Source organism: Rhipicephalus microplus, chromosome 3, assembly GCF_043290135.1.
Source record: "Rhipicephalus microplus isolate Deutch F79 chromosome 3, USDA_Rmic, whole genome shotgun sequence".
NCBI classification, from domain to species: Eukaryota; Metazoa; Arthropoda; class Arachnida; order Ixodida; family Ixodidae; genus Rhipicephalus; species Rhipicephalus microplus.
Window position 1 is genome coordinate 229,044,053 of NC_134702.1, and position 21,615 is coordinate 229,065,667.

Sequence of the window (21,615 nt, forward strand, 5' to 3'; positions counted from 1 at the left end):
CAGACAGTGCACCCCTCACGACCTAATTAAACTCTCATAAGCAAACGAAAAATCTGCCCCGCCTTTGCCCCAGGTGTGGATTGAACTCACGACCTTCAGATTCTGAGACTGACGCGCTGCCTACTGTGCTACCGAGGTGGACAGGTGTCACTGGGAAACATAATCGGTATCAATAGTTCCCACGAGTTAAAGGTCGGAAAAATAAAAAAACTGACAAACAATCATTCATTACTGCTCCAATCAGTGCACCCCTCACGACCTAATTAAACTCTCATAAGCAAACAAAACATCTGCACTGCCTTTGCCCCGGGTTAGGATGGAATTCATGACGTTCAAATTATGAGACTGATGCGCTGCCTACTGCGTTATTTGAGGCGGACAGGTGTCACTGGGACACGCAACCGGGATCAATAGTTCCCACAAGTTAAAGGTCGAAAAATTAAGAAAACTCAGCAACAGTCATTCATTACTGCTCCAGACAGTGCGCCCCTCACGACCTAATTAAATTCTCATAAGCAAACAAAAAATCTGCACCGCCTTTGCCCCGGGTGTGGATTGAGCTCACGACCTTCAGATTATGAGACTGACGCGCTGTCTACTGCGCTACCGATGCGGACAAGGGTAACTGGGAAACGCAACCGGGATCATAAGTTCCCACAAGCTAAAGGTCGAAAAAGTAAGAAAAACGAGCAACAGTCATTCATTACTGCTCCAGACAGTGCACCCCTCACGACCTATATAAACTCTCATATGCAAACAAAAAATCTGCACCGCATTTGCCCCGGGTGTGGATTGAACTCACGACCTACATATTATGAGACTGACCCGCTGCCTAATGCACTACCGAGGCGGAGAGGGGTCACTGGGAAACGCAACCGGTATCATTAGTTCCCACAAATAAAAGGTCGAAAAAGTAAGAAAACAGAGCAACAGTCATTCATTACTGCTCCAGACAGCGCACCCCTCACGACCTAAATAAACTCTCATAAGCAAACAAAAATCTGACCACCTTTGCCCCGGAGGAGGATTTAACTAACGACTTTCAGATTTTGAGACTGACGCGCTGCCCACTGCGCTACCGAGGCGGACTGAGGTAACTGCGAAATGCAACCGGTTTCCATAGTTCACACAAAAAAAAGGTCGAAAAAGAAAGAAAACCGAGCCACAGTCATTCATTACTGCTCCAGACAGTGCACCCCTCACGACATAATTAAACTCTCATAAGCAAACAAAAAAAACTGCACCGCCATTGGCCCGGGTGAGGATTGAACTCACGACCTTCAGATTATGAGACTGTCGCGCCGCCTACTGCGCTACCGAGGCGGGCAGGTGTCACTGGGAAACAGAATCGGTATCAATCGTTCCCACAAGTTAAAGGTCAGAAAAGTAAAAAAACCGAGCAACAGCCATTCGTTACTTCTCCAGACAGTGCACCCTCACGACCTAATTAAACTCTCATAAGCAAACAAAAAATCTGCACCGCTTTTTCCCCGGGTGTGGATTGAACTCACGACCTTCAGAATATGAGACTGACGCGCTGCGTACTGCGCTACCGAGGTGGAGAGGGGTCAATGGGAAACACAATCGGTATCAATCGTTCCCACAAGTAAAGGTCGAAAATTAAGAAAACTCAGCAACAGTCATTCATCACTGCTCCAGACAGCGCACTCCTCACAACCTACTTAAACTCTCATAAGCAAACAAAAAATATGCTCCGCCTTTGCCCCGGGTGAGGATTGAACTCATGACCTTCAGATTATGAGACTGACGCGCTGCCTACTGCGCTACCGAGGCGCACAGTTGTCACTAGCAAACACAATCGGTATTAATAGTTCCCACAAGTGAAAGGTCGAAAAAATAAGAAAACCGAGCAACAGTCATTTATTACTGCTCCAGACAGTGCACCCCTCCCGACCTAGTTAAACTCTCATAAGCAAACAAATAAACTGCACCGCCTTTGCCCCGGGTAAGGATTGAACTCACGACCTTCAGATTATGAGACTGAAGCGCCGCCTAGTGTGCTACCGAGGTGCACAGGTGTCACTGGGAAACACAATCGGTATCAATAGTTCTCACAATTTAAAGGTCAAAGAAGTAAGAAAACCGAGCAACAGTCATTCGTTACTGCTCCAGACAGTGCACCCCTCACGACCTAATTAAACTCGCATAAGCAAACAAAAAATCTGCACCGCCTTTGCCCCGGGTGTGGATTGAACTCACGACCTTCAGAATATAAGACTGACACGCCGCTTACTGCGCTACCGAGGCGGACAGAGGTCAGTGGGAAACATAACCGTTATTAATAGTTCCCACAAGTTAACGGTCGAAAAATTAAGAAAACTCAGCACCAGTCATTCATTACTGCTACAGACAGCGAACCCCTCACGACCTAATTAAACTCTCATAAGCAAACAAAAAATCTGCACCGCCTTTGCCCCGGGTGTGGATTGAACTCACGACCTACATATTATGAGACTGACTCGCTGCCTACTGCGCTACCGAGGCAGACAGACGTCACTGGGAAACACAACCGGTATCAATAGTTCCCACAAGTTAAAGGTCGAAAAATTAAGAAAACTCAGCAACAGTAATTCATTACTGCTCCAGGCAGTGCACCCCTCACGACCTAATTAAACTCTCATAAGCAAACAAAAAATCTGCACCGCCTTTGCCCCGGGTGTGGATTGAACTCACGACCTTCAGATTATGAGACTGACGCGCTGCCTACTGCGCTACCGATGCGGACAGCGAAAACTGGGACACGCAACCGGGATCATTAGTTCCCACAAATTAAAGGTCGAAAAAGTAAGAAAACTCAGCAACAGTCATTCATTACTGCTCCAGACAGTGCACCCCTCACGACCTAATTAAACTCTCATAAGCAAACGAAAAATCTGCCCCGCCTTTGCCCCAGGTGTGGATTGAACTCACGACCTTCAGATTCTGAGACTGACGCGCTGCCTACTGTGCTACCGAGGTGGACAGGTGTCACTGGGAAACATAATCGGTATCAATTGTTCCCACGAGTTAAAGGTCGGAAAAATAAAAAAACTGAGAAACAGTCATTCATTACTGCTCCAATCAGTGCATCCCTCACGACCTAATTAAACTCTCATAAGCAATCAAAGCATCTGCACTGCCTTTGCCCCGGGTTAGGATGGAATTCATAACGTTCAAATTATGAGACTGATGCGCTGCCTACTGCGTTATTTGAGGCGGACAGGTGTCACTGGGACACGCAACCGGGATCAATAGTTCCCACAAGTTAAAGGTCAAAAAATTAAGAAAACTCAGCAACAATCATTCATTACTGCTCCAGACAGTGCGCCCCTCACGACCTAATTAAACTTTCATAAGCAAACAAAAAATCTGCACTGCCTTTGCCCCGGGTGTGGATTTAACTCACGACCTTCAGATTATGAGACTGACGCGCTGTCTACTGCGCTACCGATGCGGACAAGGGTAACTGGGAAACGCAACCGGGATCATAAGTTCCCACAAGCTAAAGGTCGAAAAAGTAAGAAAAACGAGCAACAGTCATTCATTACTGCTCCAGACAGTGCACCCCTCACGACCTATATAAACTCTCATATGCAAACAAAAAATCTGCACCGCATTTGCCCCGGGTGTGGATTGAACTCACGACCTACATATTATGAGACTGACCCGCTGCCTAATGCACTACCGAGGCGGAGAGGGGTCACTGGGAAACGCAACCGGTATCATTAGTTCCCACAAATTAAAGGTCGAAAAAGTAAGAAAACAGAGCAACAGTCATTCATTACTGCTCCAGACAGCGCACCCCTCACGACCTAAATAAACTCTCATAAGCAAACAAAAATCTGACCACCTTTGCCCCGGAGGAGGATTTAACTCACGACTTTCAGATTTTGAGACTGACGCGCTGCCCACTGCGCTACCGAGGCGGACTGGGGTAACTGCGAAATGCAACCGGTATCCATAGTTCACACAAATTAAAGGTCGCAAAAGAAAGAAAACCGAGCCACAGTCATTCATTACTGCTCCAGACAGTGCACCCCTCACGACATAATTAAACTCTCATAAGCAAACAAAAAAAACTGCACCGCCATTGGCCCGGGTGAGGATTGAACTCACGACCTTCAGATTATGAGACTGACGCGCCGCCTACTGCGCTACCGAGGCGGGCAGGTGTCACTGGGAAACAGAATCGGTATCAATCGTTCCCACAAGTTAAAGGTCAGAAAAGTAAAAAAACCGAGCAACAGCCATTCGTTACTTCTCCAGACAGTGCACCCTCACGACCTAAATAAACTCTCATAAGCAAACAAAAAATCTGCACCGCTTTTTCCCCGGGTGTGGATTGAACTCACGACCTTCACAATATGAGACTGACGCGCTGCGTACTGCGCTACCGAGGTGGAGAGGGGTCAATGGGAAACACAATCGGTATCAATCGTTCCCACAAGTAAAGGTCGAAAAGAAGAAAACTCAGCAACAGTCATTCATTACTGCTCCAGACAGCGCACTCCCCACAACCTACTTAAACTCTCATAAGCAAACAAAAAATATGCTCCGCCTTTGCCCCGGGTGAGGATTGAACTCACGACCCTCAGATTATGAGACTGACGCGCTGCCTACTGCGCTACCGAGGCGCACAGTTGTCACTAGCAAACACAATCGGTATCAATAGTTCCCACAAGTGAAAGGTCGAAAAAATAAGAAAACCGAGCAACAGTCATTTATTACTGCTCCAGACAGTGCACCCCTCCCGACCTATTTAAACTCTCATAAGCAAACAAATAAACTGCACCGCCTTTGCCCCGGGTAAGGATTGAACTCACGACCTTCAGATTATGAGACTGACACGCCGCTTACTGCGCTACCGAGGCGGACAGAGGTCAGTGGGAAACATAACCGTTATTAATAGTTCCCACAAGTTAACGGTCGAAAAATTAAGAAAACTCAGCACCAGTCATTCATTACTGCTACAGACAGCGCACCCCTCACGACCTAATTAAACTCCCATAAGCAAACAAAAAATCTGCACCGCCTTTGCCCCGGGTGTGGATTGAACTCACGACCTTCAGATTATGAGACTGACGCGCTGCCTACTGCGCTACCGATGCGGACAGAGGACACTGGGAAACGCAACCGGGATCATTAGTTCCCACAAGCTAAAGGTCGAAAAGTAAGAAAACCGAGCAACAGTCATTCGTTACTGCTCCAGGCAGTGCACCCCTCACGACCTAATTAAACTCTCATAAGCAAACAAAAAATCTGCACCGCCTTTTCCCCGTGTGTGGATTGAACTCACGACCTTCAGATTATGAGACTGACGCGCTGCCTACTGCGCTACTGATGCGGACAGGGGTAACTGGGAAACGCAACCGGCATCATTAGTTCCCACAAGCTAAAGGTCGAAAAAGTAAGAAAACAGAGCAACAGTCATTCATTACTGCTCCAGACAGTGCACCCCTCACGACCTAATTAAACTCTCATAAGCAAACAAAAAATCTGCACCCATTTGCCCCGGGTGTGGATTGAACTCACGACCTACATATTATGAGACTGACCCGCTGCCTACTGCGCTACCGAGGCAGACAGGCGTCACTGGGAAACACAACTGGTATCAATAGTTCCCACAAGTTAAAGGTCAATAAATTAAGAAAACTCAGCAACAGTCATTCATTAATGCTCCAGACAGCGCAGCTTTCACGACCCAATTAAACTCTCATAGGCAAACAAAAAATCTGCACCGCTTTTTCCCCGGGTGTGGATTGAACTCACGACCTTCAGAATATGAGACTGACGCGCTGCGTACTGCGCTACCGAGGTGGACAGGGGTCAATGGGAAACACAATCGGTATCAATCGTTCCCAGAAGTAAAGGTCGAAAATTAAGAAAACTCAGCAACAGTCATTCATTACTGCTCGAGACAGCGCACTCCTCACCACCTACTTAAACTCTCATAAGCAAACAAAAAATATGCTCCGCCTTTGCCCCGGGTGAGGATTGAACTCACGACCTTCAGATTATGAGACTGACGCGCTGCCTACTGCGCTACCGAGGCGCACATTTGTCACTAGCAAACACAATCTGTATGAATAGTTCCCACAAGTGAAAGGTAAAAAAAATAAGAAAACCGAGCAACAGTCATTTATTACTGCTCCAGACAGTGCACCCCTCCCGACCTAGTTAAACTCTCATAAGCAAACAAATAAACTGCACCGCCTTTGCCCCGGGTAAGGATTGAACTCACGACCTTCAGATTATAAGACTGACGTGCTGCCTACTGCACTACCGAGGCGGAGAGGGGTCACTGGGAAACGCAACCGGTATCATTAGTTCCCACAAATTAAAGGTCGAAAAAGTAAGAAAACCGAGCAACAGTCATTTATTACTGCTCCAGACAGTGCACCCCTCCCGACCTAGTTAAACTCTCATAAGCAAACAAATAAACTGCACCGCCTTTGCCCCGGGTAAGGATTGAACTCACGACCTTCAGATTATGAGACTGAAGCGCCGCCTACTGTGCTACCGAGGTGGACAGGTGTCACTGGGAAACACAATCGGTATCAATAGTTCTCACAATTTAAAGGTCAAAGAAGTAAGAAAACCGAGCAACAGTCATTCGTTACTGTTCAGACAGTGCACCCCTCACTACCTAATTAAACTCTCTTAAGCAAACGAAAAACCTGCACCACCTTTGCCCCAGGTGAGGATTGAACTCACGACCTTCAGATTATGGGACTGACGCGCCGCCTACTGCGCTAGCGAGGCGAACAGGTGTCACTGGGAAACACAATCGGTATCAGTAGTTCCCACAAGTTAAAGGTCAGAAAAGTAAAAAAACGAGCAACAGTCGTTCGTTACTGCTCCAGACAGTGCACCCCTCACGACCTAATTAAACTCGCATAAGCAAACAAAAAATCTGCACCGCCTTTGCCCCGGGTGTGGATTGAACTCACGACCTTCAGAATATGAGACTGACACGCTGCCTACTGCGCTATTGATGCGGAAAGGGGTAACTGGGAAACGCAACCGGCATCATTAGTTCCCAGAAGCTAAAGGTCGAAAAAGTAAGAAAACAGAGCAACAGTCATTCATTACTGCTCCAGACAGTGCACCCCTCACGACCTAATTAAACTCTCATAAGCAAACAAAAAATCTGCACCCATTTGCCCCGGGTGTGGATTGAACTCACGACCTACATATTATGAGACTGACCCGCTGCCTACTGCGCTACCGAGGCAGACAGGCGTCACTGGGAAACACAACTGGTATCAATAGTTCCCACAAGTTAAAGGTCAATAAATTTGGAAAACTCAGCAACAGTCATTCATTAATGCTCCAGACAGCGCAGCGTTCACGACCCAATTAAACTCTCATAGGCAAACAAAAAATCTGCACCACCTTTGCCCCGGGTGAGGATTGAAGTCACGACCTTTAGATTATGAGACTGACGCGCTGCCTACTGCACTACCGAGGCGGAGAGGGGTCACTGGGAAACGCAACCGGTATCATTAGTTCCCACAAATTAAAGGTCGAAAAAGTAACAAAACTGAGCAACAGTCATTCATTACTGCTCCAGACAGTGATCACCTCACGACCTAATTAAACTCTCATAAGCAAACAAAAAATATGCTCCGCCTTTGCCCCGGGTGAGGATTGAACTCACGACCTTCAGATTATGAGACTGACGCGCTGCCTACTGCGCCACCGAGGCGCACAGTTGTCACTAGCAAACACAATCGGTATCAATAGTTCCCACAAGTGAAAGGTCGAAAAAATAAGAAAACCGAGCAACAGTCATTCATTACTGCTCCAGACAGTGCACCCCTCCCGACCTAGTTAAACTCTCATAAGCAAACAAATAAACTGCACCGCCTTTGCCCCGGGTAAGGATTGAACTCACGACCTTCAGATTATGAGACTGAAGCGCTGCCTACTGTGCTACCGAGGTGGACAGGTGTCACTGGGAAACACAATCGGTATCAATAGTTCTCACAATTTAAAGGTCAAAGAAGTAAGAAAACCGAGCAACAGTCATTCGTTACTGTTCAGACAGTGCACCCCTGACTACCCAATTAAACTCTCATAAGCAAACAAAAAAACCTGCACCACCTTTGCCCCGGGTGAGGATTGAACTCACGACCTTCAGATTATGAGACTGACGCGCCGCCTACTGCGCTAGCGAGGCGAACAGGTGTCACTGGGAAACACAATCGGTATCAATAGTTCCCACAAGTTAAAGGTCAGAAAAGTAAAAAAAAACGAGCAACAGTCATTCATTACTGCTCCAGACAGCGCACCCCTCACGACCTAATTAAACTCTCATAAGCAAACAAAAAATCTGCACCGCCTTTGCCACGGGTGTGGATTGAACTCACGACTTTCAGATTATGAGACTGACGCGCTGCCTACTGCGCTACCGAGGCGAACAGAGGTCAGTGGGAAATGCAACCGGGATCATTAGTTCCCACAAGCTAAAGGTCGAAAAAGTAAGAAAACCGAGCAACAGTCATTCATTACTGCTCCAGGCAGTGCACCCCTCACGCCCTAATTAAACTCTCATAAGGAAACAAAAAATCTGCACCGCCTTTGCCCCGTGTGTGGATTGAACTCACGACCTTCAGATTATGAGACTGACGCGCTGCCTACTGCGCTACCGATGCGGACAGGGGTAACTGGGAAACGCAACCGGGATCATTAGTTCCCACAAGCTAAAGGTCGAAAAAGTAAGAAAACAGAGCAACAGTCATTCATTACTGCTCCAGACAGTGCACCCCTCACGACCTAATTAAACTCTCATAAGCAAACAAAAAATCTGCACCCATTGGCCCCGGGTGTGGATTGAACTCACGACCTACATATTGTGAGACTGACCCGCTGCCTACTGCGCTACCGAGGCAGACAGGCGTCACTGGGAAACACAACTGGTATCAATAGTTCCCACAAGTTAAAGGTCAATAAATTAAGAAAACTCAGCAACAGTCATTCATTAATGCTCCAGACAGCGCAGCTCTCACGACCCAATTAAACTCTCATAAGCAAACAAAAATTCTGCACCACCTTTGCCCCGGGTGAAGTTTGAAGTCACGAACTTCAGATTATGAGACTGACGCGCTGCCTACTGCACTACCGAGGCGGAGAGGGGTCACTGGGAAGCGCAACCGGTATCATTAGTTCCCACAAATTAAAGGTCGAAAAAGTAAGAAAACTGAGCAACAGTCATTCATTACTGCTCCAGACAGTGATCACCTCACGACCTAATTAAACTCTCATAAGCAAATAAAACATCTGCACCGCCTTTGCCCCGGGTGAGGATCGAACTCATGACCTTCAGATTATGAGACTGACGAGCTGCCTACTGCGATACCGAGGCCGACAGGGGTCACTGGGAAACGCAACCACGATCATTAGTTCCCACAAACTAAAGGTCAAAAAAGTAAAAAAACCGAGCAACAGTCATTCATTACTGCTCCAGACAGTGCACCCCTCACGACCTAATTAAACTCTCATAAGCAAACAAAACATCTGCACTGCCTTTGCCCCGGGTTAGGATTGAATTCATGACCTTCAAATTATGAGACTGATGCGCTGCCTACTGCGTTATCGAGGCGGACAGGTGCCACTGGGACACGCAACCGGGATCATTAGTTCCCACAAATTAAAGGTCGAAAATGTAAGAAAACCGAGCAACAGTCATTCATTACTGCTCCAGACAGCGCACCCCTCACGACCCAATTAAACTCTCTTAAGAAAACAAAAAATCTGCACCGCTTTTGCCCCGGTTGAGGATTGAACTCACGACCTTCAGATTATGAGACTGACGCGCTGCCTACTGCGCTACCGCGGCGGACAGTTGTCACTAGCAAACACAATCGGTATCAATAGTTCCCACAAGTGAAAGGTCGAAAAAATAAGAAAACCGAGCAACAGTCATTCATTACTGCTCCAGACAGTGCACCCCTCCCGACCTAGTTAAACTCTCATAAGCAAACAAATAAACTGCACCGCCTTTACCCCGGGTAAGGATTGAACTCACTACCTTCAGATTATGAGACTGAAGCGCCACCTACTGTGCTACCGAGGTGGACAGGTGTCACTGGGAAACACAATCGGTATCAATAGTTCCCACAAGTTAAAGGTCAGAAAAGTAAAAAAAACCGAGCAACAGTCATTCGTTACTGTTCAGACAGTGCACCCCTCAGTACCTAATTAAACTTTCATAAGCAAACAAAAAATCTGCACCGCCTTTGCCCCGGGTGTGGATTGAACTCACGACCTTCAGAATATGAGACTGACACGCCGCTTACTGCGCTACCGAGGCGGACAGTTGTCACTAGCAAACACAATCGGTATCAATAGTTCTCAAAAGTGAAAGGTCGAAAAAATAAGAAAACCGAGCAACAGTCATTCATTAATGCTCCAGACAGTGCACTCCTCCCGACCTAATTAAACTCGCATAAGCAAACAAAAAATCTGCACCGCCTTTGCCCCGGGTGTGGATTGAACTCACGACCTTCAGAATATGAGACTGACACGCCGCTTACTGCGCTACCGAGGCGGACAGAGGTCAGTGGGAAACATAACCGGTATTAATAGTTCCCACAAGTTAACGGTCGAAAAATTAAGAAAACTCAGCACCAGTCATTCATTACTGCTACAGACAGCGCACCCCTCACGACCTAATTAAACTCTCATAAGCAAACAAAAAATCTGCACCGCCTTTGCCCCGGGTGTGGATTGAACTCACGACCTTCAGAATATGAGACTGACCCGCCGCTTACTGCGCTACCCAGGCGGACAGAGGTCAGTGGGAAACGCAACCGGGATCATTAGTTCCCACAAGCTAAAGGTCGAAAAAGTAAGAAAACCGAGCAACAGTCATTCATTACTGCTCCAGGCAGTGCACACCTCACGACCTAATTAAACTCTCATAAGCAAACAAAAAATCTGCACCGCCTTTGCCCCGTGTGTGGATTGAACTCACGACCTTCAGATTATGAGACTGACGCGCTGCCTACTGCGCTATTGATGCGAAAAGGGGTAACTGGGAAACGCAACCGGCATCATTAGTTCCCACAAGCTAAAGGTCGAAAAAGTAAGAAAACAGAGCAACAGTCATTCATTGCTGCTCCAGACAGTGCACCCCTCACGACCTAATTAAACTCTCATAAGCAAACAAAAAATCTGCACCCATTTGCCCCGGGTGTGGATTGAATTCACGACCTACATATTATGAGACTGACCCGCTGCCTACTGCGCTACCGAGGCAGACAGGCGTCACTGGGAAACACAACTGGTATCAATAGTTCCCACAAGTTAAAGGTCAATAAATTTGGAAAACTCAGCAACAGTCATTCATTAATGCTCCAGACAGCGCAGCGTTCGCGACCCAATTATCTCTCATAGGCAAACAAAAAATCTGCACCACCTTTGCCCCGGTTGAGGATTGAAGTCACGACCTTTAGATTATGAGACTGACGCGCTGCCTACTGCACTACCGAGGCGGAGAGGGGTCACTGGGAAACGCAACCGGTATCATTAGTTCCCACAAATTAAAGGTTGAAAAAGTAAGAAAACTGAGCAACAATCATTCATTACTGCTCCAGACAGTGATCACCTCACGACCTAATAAAACTCTCATAAGCAAACAAAAAATATGCTCCGCCTTTGCCCCGGGTGAGGATTGAACTCACGACCTTCAGATTATGAGACTGACGCGCTGCCTACTGCGCTACCGAGGCGCACAGTTGTCACTAGCAAACACAATCGGTATCAATAGTTCCCACAAGTGAAAGGTCGAAAAAATAAGAAATCGAGCAACAGTCATTCATTACTGCTCCAGACAGTGCACCCCTCCCGACCTAGTTAAACTCTCATAAGCAAACAAATAAACTGCACCGCCTTTGCCCCGGGTAAGGATTGACCTCACGACCTTCAGATTATGAGACTGAAGCGCTGCCTACTGTGCTACCGAGGTGGACAGGTGTCACTGGGAAACACAATCGGTATCAATAGTTCCCACAAGTTAAAGGTCAGAAAAGTACAAAAAACCGAGCAACAGTCATTCGTTACTGTTCAGACAGTGCACCCCTCAGTACCTAATTAAACTCTCATAAGCAAACAAAAAATCTGCACCGCCTTTGCCCCGGGTGTGGATTGAACTCACGACCTTCAGAATATGAGACTGACACGCCGCTTACTGCGCTACCGAGGCGGACAGTTGTCACTAGCAAACACAATCGGTATCAATAGTTCTCAAAAGTGAAAGGTCGAAAAAATAAGAAAACCGAGCAACAGTCATTCATTAATGCTCCAGACAGTGCACTCCTCCCGACCAAGTTAAACTCTCATAAGCAAACAAATAAACTGCACCGCCTTTGCCCCGAGTAAGGATTGAACTCACGACCTTCAGATTATGAGACTGAAGCGCCGCCTACTGCGCTAGCGAGGCGAACAGGTGTCACTGGGAAACACAATCGGTATCAATAGTTTCCACAAGTTAAAGGTCGAAAAAGTAAGAAAACTCCGCAACAGTCATTCATTACTGCTCCAGACAGCGCACCCCTCACGACCTAATTAAACTCTCATAAGCAAACAAAAATCTGACCACCTTTGCCCCGGATGAGGATTTAACTCACGACCTTCAGATTTTGAGACTGAAGCGCTGCCCACTGCGCTACCTAGGCGGACTGGGGTAACTGCGAAATGCAACCGGTATCATTAGTTCACACAAAAAATAAAGGTTGAAAAAGAAAGAAAACCGAGCCACAGTCATTCATTACTGCTCCAGACAGTGCACCCCTCATGACCTAATTAAACTCTCTTAAGCAAACAAAAAAACTGCACCGCCATTGGCCCAGATGAGGATTGAACTCACGACCTTCAGATTATGAGACTGCGCGCCGCCTACTGCGCTACCGAGGCGGGCAGGTGTCACTGGGAAACACAATCGGTATCAATAGTTCCCAGAAGTTAAACGTCAGAAAAGTAAAAAAACCGAGCAACAGCCATTCGTTACTTCTCCAGACAGTGCACCCCTCCCGACCTAGTTAAACTCTCATAAGCAAACAAATAAACTGCACCGCCTTTGCCCCGGGTAAGGATTGAACTCACGACCTTCAGATTATGAGACTGAAGCGCCGCCTACTGTGCTACCGAGGTGGACAGGTGTCACTGGGAAACACAATCGGTATCAATAGTTCTCACAATTTAAAGGTCAAAGAAGTAAGAAAACCGAGCAACAGTCATTCGTTACTGTTCAGACAGTGCACCCCTCACTACCTAATTAAACTCTCTTAAGCAAACAAAAAACCTGCACCACCTTTGCCCTGGGTGAGGATTGAACTCACGACCTTCAGATTATGGGACTGACGCGCCGCCTACTGCGCTAGCGAGGCGAACAGGTGTCACTGGGAAACACAATCGGTATCAATAGTTCCCACAAGTTAAAGGTCAGAAAAGTAAAAAAACGAGCAACAGTCGTTCGTTACTGCTCGAGACAGTGCACCCCTCCCGACCTAATTAAACTCGCATAAGCAAACAAAAAATCTGCAACGCCTTTGCCCCGGGTGTGGATTGAACTCACGACCTTCAGAATATGAGACTGACACGCCGCTTACTGCGCTACCGAGGCGGACAGAGGTCAGTGGGAAACGCAACCGGGATCATTAGTTCCCACAAGCTAAAGGTCGAAAAAGTAAGAAAACCGAGCAACAGTCATTCATTACTGCTCCAGGCAGTGCACCCCTCACGACCTAATTAAACTCTCATAAGCAAACAAAAAATCTGCACCGCCTTTGCCCCGTGTGTGGATTGAACTCACGACCTTCAGATTATGAGACTGACGCGCTGCCTACTGCGCTATTGATGCGAAAAGGGGTAACTGGGAAACGCAACCGGCATCATTAGTTCCCACAAGCTAAAGGTCGAAAAAGTAAGAAAACAGAGCAACAGTCATTCATTGCTGCTCCAGACAGTGCACCCCTCACGACCTAATTAAACTCTCATAAGCAAACAAAAAATCTGCACCCATTTGCCCCGGGTGTGGATTGAATTCACGACCTACATATTATGAGACTGACCCGCTGCCTACTGCGCTACCGAGGCAGACAGGCGTCACTGGGAAACACAACTGGTATCAATAGTTCCCACAAGTTAAAGGTCAATAAATTTGGAAAACTCAGCAACAGTCATTCATTAATGCTCCAGACAGCGCAGCGTTCGCGACCCAATTATCTCTCATAGGCAAACAAAAAATCTGCACCACCTTTGCCCCGGTTGAGGATTGAAGTCACGACCTTTAGATTATGAGACTGACGCGCTGCCTACTGCACTACCGAGGCGGAGAGGGGTCACTGGGAAACGCAACCGGTATCATTAGTTCCCACAAATTAAAGGTCGAAAAAGTAAGAAAACTGAGCAACAATCATTCATTACTGCTCCAGACAGTGATCACCTCACGACCTAATAAAACTCTCATAAGCAAACAAAAAATATGCTCCGCCTTTGCCCCGGGTGAGGATTGAACTCACGACCTTCAGATTATGAGACTGACGCGCTGCCTACTGCGCTACCGAGGCGCACAGTTGTCACTAGCAAACACAATCGGTATCAATAGTTCCCACAAGTGAAAGGTCGAAAAAATAAGAAAATCGAGCAACAGTCATTCATTACTGCTCCAGACAGTGCACCCCTCCCGACCTAGTTAAACTCTCATAAGCAAACAAATAAACTGCACCGCCTTTGCCCCGGGTAAGGATTGACCTCACGACCTTCAGATTATGAGACTGAAGCGCTGCCTACTGTGCTACCGAGGTGGACAGGTGTCACTGGGAAACACAATCGGTATCAATAGTTCCCACAAGTTAAAGGTCAGAAAAGTAAAAAAAACCGAGCAACAGTCATTCGTTACTGTTCAGACAGTGCACCCCTCAGTACCTAATTAAACTCTCATAAGCAAACAAAAAATCTGCACCGCCTTTGCCCCGGGTGTGGATTGAACTCACGACCTTCAGAATATGAGACTGACACGCCGCTTACTGCGCTACCGAGGCGGACAGTTGTCACTAGCAAACACAATCGGTATCAATAGTTCTCAAAAGTGAAAGGTCGAAAAAATAAGAAAACCGAGCAACAGTCATTCATTAATGCTCCAGACAGTGCACTCCTCCCGACCAAGTTAAACTTTCATAAGCAAACAAATAAACTGCACCGCCTTTGCCCCGAGTAAGGATTGAACTCACGACCTTCAGATTATGAGACTGAAGCGCCGCCTACTGCGCTAGCGAGGCGAACAGGTGTCACTGGGAAACACAATCGATATCAATAGTTTCCACAAGTTAAAGGTCGAAAAAGTAAGAAAACTCCGCAACAGTCATTCATTACTGCTCCAGACAGCGCACCCCTCACGACCTAATTAAACTCTCATAAGCAAACAAAAATCTGACCACCTTTGCCCCGGATGAGGATTTAACTCACGACCTTCAGATTTTGAGACTGAAGCGCTGCCCACTGCGCTACCTAGGCGGACTGGGGTAACTGCGAAATGCAACCGGTATCATTAGTTCACACAAAAAATAAAGGTTGAAAAAGAAAGAAAACCGAGCCACAGTCATTCATTACTGCTCCAGACAGTGCACCCCTCACGACCTAATTAAACTCTCTTAAGCAAACAAAAAAACTGCACCGCCATTGGCCCAGATGAGGATTGAACTCACGACCTTCAGATTATGAGACTGCGCGCCGCCTACTGCGCTACCGAGGCGGGCAGGTGTCACTGGGAAACACAATCGGTATCAATAGTTCCCAGAAGTTAAAGGTCAGAAAAGTAAAAAAACCGAGCAACAGCCATTCGTTACTTCTCCAGACAGTGCACCCCTCACGACCTAATTAAACTCTCATAAGCAAACAAAAAATCTGCACCGCCTTTGCCCCGGGTGTGGATTGAACTCACGACCTTCAGAATATGAGACAGACGCGCTGCCTACTGCGCTACCGAGGTGGACAGGGGTTAATGGGAAACACAATCGGTATCAATCGTTCCCACAAGTAAAGGTCGAAAAAGTAAGAAAACTCAGCAACAGTCATTCATTACTGCTCAAGACAGCGCAATCCTTACAACCTAATAAAACTCTCATAAGCAAACAAAAAATCTGCACCGCCTTTGCCCCGGGTGTGGATTGAACTCACGACCTTCAGATTGTGAGACTGACGCGCTGCCTACTGCGCTACCGAGGCGGACAGGAGTCACTGGGAAACATAACCGGTATCAATAGTTCCCACAAGTTAACGGTCAAAAAATTAGGAAAACTCAGCAACAGTCATTCATTACTGCTCCAGACAGCGCACCCCTCACGACCTAATCAAACTCTTATAAGCAAACAAAAAATCTGAACCGCGTTTGCCCCGGGTGAGGATTGAACTCACGACCTTCAGATTGTGAGACTGACGCGCTGCCTACTGCGCTACCGAGGCGCACAGTTGTCACTAGCAAACACAATCGGTATCAATAGTTCCCACAAGTGAAAGGTCCAAAAAATAAGAAAACCGAGCAACAGTCATTCATTACTGCTCCAGACAGTGCACCCCTCCCGACCTAGTTAAACTCTCATAAGCAAACAAAAAATCTGCACCGCCTTTGCCCCGGGTGTGGATTGAACTCACGACCTTCAGAATAAGAGACTGATGCGCCGCTTACTGCGCTAGCGAGGCGGGCAGGTGTCACTGGGAAACATAACCGGTATCAATAGTTCCCACAAGTTAACGGTCGAAAAATTCGGAAAACTCAGCAACAGTCATTCATTACTGCTCCAGACAGCGCACCCCTCACGACCTAATTAAACTCTCATAAGGAAACAAAAAAATCTGCACCGCCTTTGCCCCGGGTGTGTATTGAACTCACGACCTTCAGATTATGAGACTGACGCGCCGCCTACTGCGCTAGCGAGGCGATGAGGTGTCACTGGTAAACACAATCGGTATCAAAAGTTCCCACAAGTTAAAGGTCAGAAAAGTAAAAAAACCGAGCAACAGTCATTCATTACTGCTCCAGACAGTGCACCCCTCACAACCTAATTAAACTCTCATAAGCAAACAAAAAATCTGCACCGCCTTTGCCCCGGGTGTGGATTGAACTCACGACCTTCAGATATGAGACTGATGCGCCGCTTACTGCACTAGCGAGGCGGGCAGGTGTGGCTGGGAAACATCACCGGTATCAATAGTTCCCACAAGTTAACGGTCGAAAAATTCGGAAAACTCAGCAACAGTCATTCATTACTGCTCCAGACAGCGCTCCCCTCACGACCTAATTAAACTCTCATAAGGAAACAAAAAATCGGCACCGCCTTTGCCCCGGGTGTGGATTGAACTCACGACCTTCAGATTATGAGACTGACGCGCTGCCTACTGCGCTACCTAGGCGGACAGGGGTCACTGGGAAACACAACCGGTATCAATAGCTCCCACAAGTTAAAGGTCGAAAAAGTAAGAAACCTCAGCAACAGTCATTCATTACTTCTCCAGACCGTGCACCCCTCACGACCTAATTAAACTCTCATAAGCAAACAAAAATATGCACCGCCTTTGCCCCGGGTGAGGATTGAACTCACGACCTTCAGATTATGAGACTGGCGCGCTGCCTACTGCGCTACCGAGACGGGCAGGGGTCACTAGGAACCGCAACTGGTATCATTAGTTCCCACAAATTAAAGGTCGAAAAAATAAAAAAACCGAGCAACAGTCATTCGTTACTGCTCCAGACAGTGCACCCCTCACGACCTAATTAAACTCTCATAAGCAAACAAAAAATCTGCACCGCCTTTGCCCCGGGTGTGGATTGAACTCACGACCTTCAGAATAAGAGACTGATGCGCCGCTTACTGCGCTAGCGAGGCGGGCAGGTGTCACAGGGAAATACAACCGGTATCAATAGTTCCCACAAGTTAAAGGTCGAAAAAATAAGAAAACCGAGCAACAGTCATTCATTACAGCTCCAGGCAGTGCACCCCTCACGACCTAATTAAACTCTCATAAGCAAACGAAAAATCTGCACCGTTTTAGCCCCGGGTGTGGATGTAACTCACGACCTTCAGATTATGAACTGACGCGCTGCCTACTGCGCTACCGATGCGGACAGGGGTAACTGAGAAACGCAACCGGGATCATTAGTTACCACAAGCTAAAGGTCGAAAAAGTAAAAAAACCGAGCAACAGTCATTCATTACTGCTCCAGACAGTGCACCCCTCACTACCTAATTAAACTCTCATAAGCAAACAAAAAATCTGCACCGCCTTTGCCCCGGGTGTGGATTGAACTCACGACCTTCAGAATATGAGACTGACACGCCGCTTACTGCGCTACCGAGGCGGACAGAGGTCAGTGGGAAACATAACCGGTATTAATAGTTCCCACAAGTTAACGGTTGAAAAATTAAGAAAACTCAGCAACAGTCATTCATTACTGCTCCAGACAGCGCACCCCTCACGACCTAATTAAACTCTCATAAGCAAACAAAAAATCTGCACCGCCTTTGCCCCGGGTGTGGATTGAACTCACGACCTTCAGATTATGAGACTGACGCGCTGCCTACTGCGCTACCGATGCGGACAGGGGTAACTGGGAAACGCAACCGGGATCATTAGTTCCCACAAGCTAAAGGTCGAAAAAGTAAGAAAACAGAGCAACAGTTATTCATTAATGCTCCAGACAGCGCAGCTCACACGACCCAATTAAACTCTCATAAGGAAACAAAAAATCTGCACCACCTTTGCCCCGGGTGAAGATTGAAGTCACGACCTTCAGATTATGAGACTGACGCGCTGCCTACTGCACTACCGAGGCGGAGAGGGGTCACTGGGAAACGCAACCGGTATCATTAGTTCCCACAAATTAAAGGTCGAAAAAGTAAGAAAACTGAGCAACAGTCATTCATTACTGATCCAGACAGTGATCACCTCACGACCTAATTAAACTCTCATAAGCAAACAAAACATCTGCACCGCCTTTGCCCCGGGTGAGGATCGAACTCACGACCTTCAGATTATGAGACTGACGCGCTGCCTACTGCGATACCGAGGCCGACAGGGGTCACTGGGAAACGCAACCACGATCATTAGTTCCCACAAACTAAAGGTCAAAAAAGTAAGAAAACCGAGCAACACTCATTCATTACTGCTCCAGACAGTGCACCCCTCACGACCTAATTAAACTCTCATAAGCAAACAAAACATCTGCACTGCCTTTGCCCCGGGTTCGGATTGAATTCATGACCTTCAAATTATGAGACTGATGCGCTGCCTACTGCGCTATCGAGGCGGACAGGTGTCACTGGGACACGCAACCGGGATCATTAGTTCCCACAAATTAAAGGTCGAAAAAGTAAGAAAACCGAGCAACAGTCATTCATTACTGCTCCAGACAGCGCACCCCTCACGACGCAATTAAACTCTCATAAGAAAACAAAAAATCTGCACCGCTTTTGCCCCGGGTGAGGATTGAACTCACGACCTTCAGATTATGAGACTGACGCGCTGCCTACTGCGCTACCGAGGCAGACAGTTGTCACTAGCAAACACAATCAGTACCAATAGTTCTCACAAGTGAAAGGTCGAAAAAATAAGAAAACCGAGCAACAGTCATTCATTAATGCTCCAGACAGTGCACTCCTCCCGACCAAGTTAAACTCTCATAAGCAAACAAATAAACTGCACCGCCTTTGCCCCGAGTAGGGATTGAACTCACGACCTTCAGATTATGAGACTGAAGCGCCGCCTACTGCGCTAGCGAGGCGAACAGGTGTCACTGGGAAACACAATCGGTATCAATAGTTTCCACAAGTTAAAGGTAGAAAAAGTAAGAAAACTCCGCAACAGTCATTCATTACTGCTCCAGACAGCGCACCCCTCACGACCTAATTAAACTCTCATAAGCAAACAAAAATCTGACCACCTTTGCCCCGGGTGAGGATTTAACTCACGACCTTCAGATTTTGAGACTGACGCACTGCCCACTGCGCTACCGAGGCGGACTGGGGTAACTGCGAAATGCAACCGGTATCATTAGTTCACACAAAAAATAAAGGTTGAAAAAGAAAGAAAACCGAGCCACAGTCATTCATTACTGCTCCAGACAGCGCAGCTCTCACGACCCAATTAAACTCTCATAAGCAAACAAAAAATCTGCACCACCTTTGCCCCGGGTGAAGATTGAAGTCACGACCTTCAGATTGTGAGACTGACGCGCTGCCTACTGCACTACCGAGGCGGAGAGGGGTCACTGGGAAACGCAACCGGTATCATTAGTTCCCACAAATTAAAGGTCGAAAAAGTAAGAAAACTGAGCAACAGTCATTCATTACTGCTCCAGACAGTGATCACCTCACGACCTAATTAAACTCTCTTAAGCAAACAAAACATCTGCACCGCCTTTGCCCCGGGTGAGGATCGAACTCACGACCTTCAGATTATGAGACTGACGCGCTGCCTACTGCGATACCGAGGCCGACAGGGGTCACTGGGAAACGCAACCACGATCATTAGTTCCCACAAACTAAAGGTCAAAAAAGTAAGAAAACCGAGCAACAGTCATTCATTACTGCTCCAGACAGTGCACCCCTCACGACCTAATTAAACTCTCATAAGCAAACAAAACATCTGCACTGCCTTTGCCCCGGGTTCGGATTGAATTCATGACCTTCAAATTATGAGACTGATGCGCTGCCTACTGCGCTATCGAGGCGGACAGGTGTCACTGGGACACGCAACCGGGATCATCAGTTCCCACAAATTAAAGGTCGAAAAAGTAAGAAAACCGAGCAACAGTCATTCATTACTGCTCCAGACAGCGCACACCTCACGACGCAATTAAACTCTCATAAGAAAACAAAAAATCTGCACCGCTTTTGCCCCGGTTGAGGATTGAACTCACGACCTTCAGATTATGAGACTGACGCGCTGCCTACTGCGCTACCGAGGCAGACAGTTGTCACTAGCAAACACAATCAGTACCAATAGTTCTCACAAGTGAAAGGTCGAAAAAATAAGAAAACCGAGCAACAGTCATTCATTAATGCTCCAGACAGTGCACTCCTCCCGACCAAGTTAAACTCTCATAAGCAAACAAATAAACTGCACCGCCTTTGCCCCGAGTAGGGATTGAACTCACGACCTTCAGATTATGAGACTGAAGCGCCGCCTACTGCGCTAGCGAGGCGAACAGGTGTCACTGGGAAACACAATCGGTATCAATAGTTTCCACAAGTTAAAGGTAGAAAAAGTAAGAAAACTCCGCAACAGTCATTCATTACTGCTCCAGACAGCGCACCCCTCACGACCTAATTAAACTCTCATAAGCAAACAAAAATCTGACCACCTTTGCCCCGGGTGAGGATTTAACTCACGACCTTCAGATTTTGAGACTGACGCGCTGCCCACTGCGCTACCGAGGCGGACTGGGGTAACTGCGAAATGCAACCGGTATCATTAGTTCACACAAAAAATAAAGGTTGAAAAAGAAAGAAAACCGAGCCACAGTCATTAATTACTGCTCCAGACAGTGCTCCCCTCACGACCTAATTAAACTCTCATAAGCAAACAGAAAAACTGCACCGCCATTGGCCCAGG

At 47.2% G+C, this 21,615-nt stretch overlaps 22 non-coding genes across 22 annotated transcripts; all 22 read right to left on the reverse strand.

Moving 5' to 3' along the window:
* Positions 1 to 65: 65 nt before the first annotated feature.
* TRNAL-CAG (transfer RNA leucine (anticodon CAG)) lies at positions 66 to 138 on the reverse strand. Its single transcript has one exon. It is a non-coding gene; the product is annotated as a tRNA-Leu (tRNA).
* A 1,583-nt stretch (positions 139 to 1,721) lies between these two features.
* Positions 1,722 to 1,794, reverse strand: TRNAM-CAU (transfer RNA methionine (anticodon CAU)). The gene has a single exon. It is a non-coding gene; the product is annotated as a tRNA-Met (tRNA).
* Positions 1,795 to 2,906: 1,112 nt separating this feature from the next.
* TRNAL-CAG (transfer RNA leucine (anticodon CAG)) lies at positions 2,907 to 2,979 on the reverse strand. The gene has a single exon. It is a non-coding gene; the product is annotated as a tRNA-Leu (tRNA).
* An 874-nt stretch (positions 2,980 to 3,853) lies between these two features.
* Positions 3,854 to 3,926, reverse strand: TRNAL-CAA (transfer RNA leucine (anticodon CAA)). Its single transcript has one exon. It is a non-coding gene; the product is annotated as a tRNA-Leu (tRNA).
* Positions 3,927 to 4,561: 635 nt separating this feature from the next.
* On the reverse strand, positions 4,562 to 4,634 carry TRNAM-CAU (transfer RNA methionine (anticodon CAU)). Its single transcript has one exon. It is a non-coding gene; the product is annotated as a tRNA-Met (tRNA).
* A 1,345-nt stretch (positions 4,635 to 5,979) lies between these two features.
* On the reverse strand, positions 5,980 to 6,052 carry TRNAM-CAU (transfer RNA methionine (anticodon CAU)). The gene has a single exon. It is a non-coding gene; the product is annotated as a tRNA-Met (tRNA).
* A 164-nt stretch (positions 6,053 to 6,216) lies between these two features.
* TRNAI-UAU (transfer RNA isoleucine (anticodon UAU)) lies at positions 6,217 to 6,289 on the reverse strand. The gene has a single exon. It is a non-coding gene; the product is annotated as a tRNA-Ile (tRNA).
* A 1,346-nt stretch (positions 6,290 to 7,635) lies between these two features.
* On the reverse strand, positions 7,636 to 7,708 carry TRNAM-CAU (transfer RNA methionine (anticodon CAU)). The gene has a single exon. It is a non-coding gene; the product is annotated as a tRNA-Met (tRNA).
* A 3,954-nt stretch (positions 7,709 to 11,662) lies between these two features.
* TRNAM-CAU (transfer RNA methionine (anticodon CAU)) lies at positions 11,663 to 11,735 on the reverse strand. Its single transcript has one exon. It is a non-coding gene; the product is annotated as a tRNA-Met (tRNA).
* Positions 11,736 to 12,607: 872 nt separating this feature from the next.
* Positions 12,608 to 12,680, reverse strand: TRNAL-CAA (transfer RNA leucine (anticodon CAA)). Its single transcript has one exon. It is a non-coding gene; the product is annotated as a tRNA-Leu (tRNA).
* Positions 12,681 to 14,500: 1,820 nt separating this feature from the next.
* On the reverse strand, positions 14,501 to 14,573 carry TRNAM-CAU (transfer RNA methionine (anticodon CAU)). Its single transcript has one exon. It is a non-coding gene; the product is annotated as a tRNA-Met (tRNA).
* Positions 14,574 to 15,446: 873 nt separating this feature from the next.
* TRNAL-CAA (transfer RNA leucine (anticodon CAA)) lies at positions 15,447 to 15,519 on the reverse strand. The gene has a single exon. It is a non-coding gene; the product is annotated as a tRNA-Leu (tRNA).
* A 638-nt stretch (positions 15,520 to 16,157) lies between these two features.
* On the reverse strand, positions 16,158 to 16,230 carry TRNAV-CAC (transfer RNA valine (anticodon CAC)). Its single transcript has one exon. It is a non-coding gene; the product is annotated as a tRNA-Val (tRNA).
* Positions 16,231 to 16,394: 164 nt separating this feature from the next.
* Positions 16,395 to 16,467, reverse strand: TRNAV-CAC (transfer RNA valine (anticodon CAC)). Its single transcript has one exon. It is a non-coding gene; the product is annotated as a tRNA-Val (tRNA).
* A 1,111-nt stretch (positions 16,468 to 17,578) lies between these two features.
* Positions 17,579 to 17,651, reverse strand: TRNAM-CAU (transfer RNA methionine (anticodon CAU)). Its single transcript has one exon. It is a non-coding gene; the product is annotated as a tRNA-Met (tRNA).
* Positions 17,652 to 18,999: 1,348 nt separating this feature from the next.
* On the reverse strand, positions 19,000 to 19,072 carry TRNAM-CAU (transfer RNA methionine (anticodon CAU)). The gene has a single exon. It is a non-coding gene; the product is annotated as a tRNA-Met (tRNA).
* A 401-nt stretch (positions 19,073 to 19,473) lies between these two features.
* Positions 19,474 to 19,546, reverse strand: TRNAM-CAU (transfer RNA methionine (anticodon CAU)). The gene has a single exon. It is a non-coding gene; the product is annotated as a tRNA-Met (tRNA).
* A 399-nt stretch (positions 19,547 to 19,945) lies between these two features.
* Positions 19,946 to 20,018, reverse strand: TRNAL-CAA (transfer RNA leucine (anticodon CAA)). Its single transcript has one exon. It is a non-coding gene; the product is annotated as a tRNA-Leu (tRNA).
* Positions 20,019 to 20,184: 166 nt separating this feature from the next.
* On the reverse strand, positions 20,185 to 20,257 carry TRNAV-CAC (transfer RNA valine (anticodon CAC)). The gene has a single exon. It is a non-coding gene; the product is annotated as a tRNA-Val (tRNA).
* Positions 20,258 to 20,421: 164 nt separating this feature from the next.
* Positions 20,422 to 20,494, reverse strand: TRNAM-CAU (transfer RNA methionine (anticodon CAU)). The gene has a single exon. It is a non-coding gene; the product is annotated as a tRNA-Met (tRNA).
* Positions 20,495 to 20,895: 401 nt separating this feature from the next.
* On the reverse strand, positions 20,896 to 20,968 carry TRNAM-CAU (transfer RNA methionine (anticodon CAU)). Its single transcript has one exon. It is a non-coding gene; the product is annotated as a tRNA-Met (tRNA).
* Positions 20,969 to 21,367: 399 nt separating this feature from the next.
* Positions 21,368 to 21,440, reverse strand: TRNAL-CAA (transfer RNA leucine (anticodon CAA)). Its single transcript has one exon. It is a non-coding gene; the product is annotated as a tRNA-Leu (tRNA).
* Positions 21,441 to 21,615: the final 175 nt, after the last annotated feature.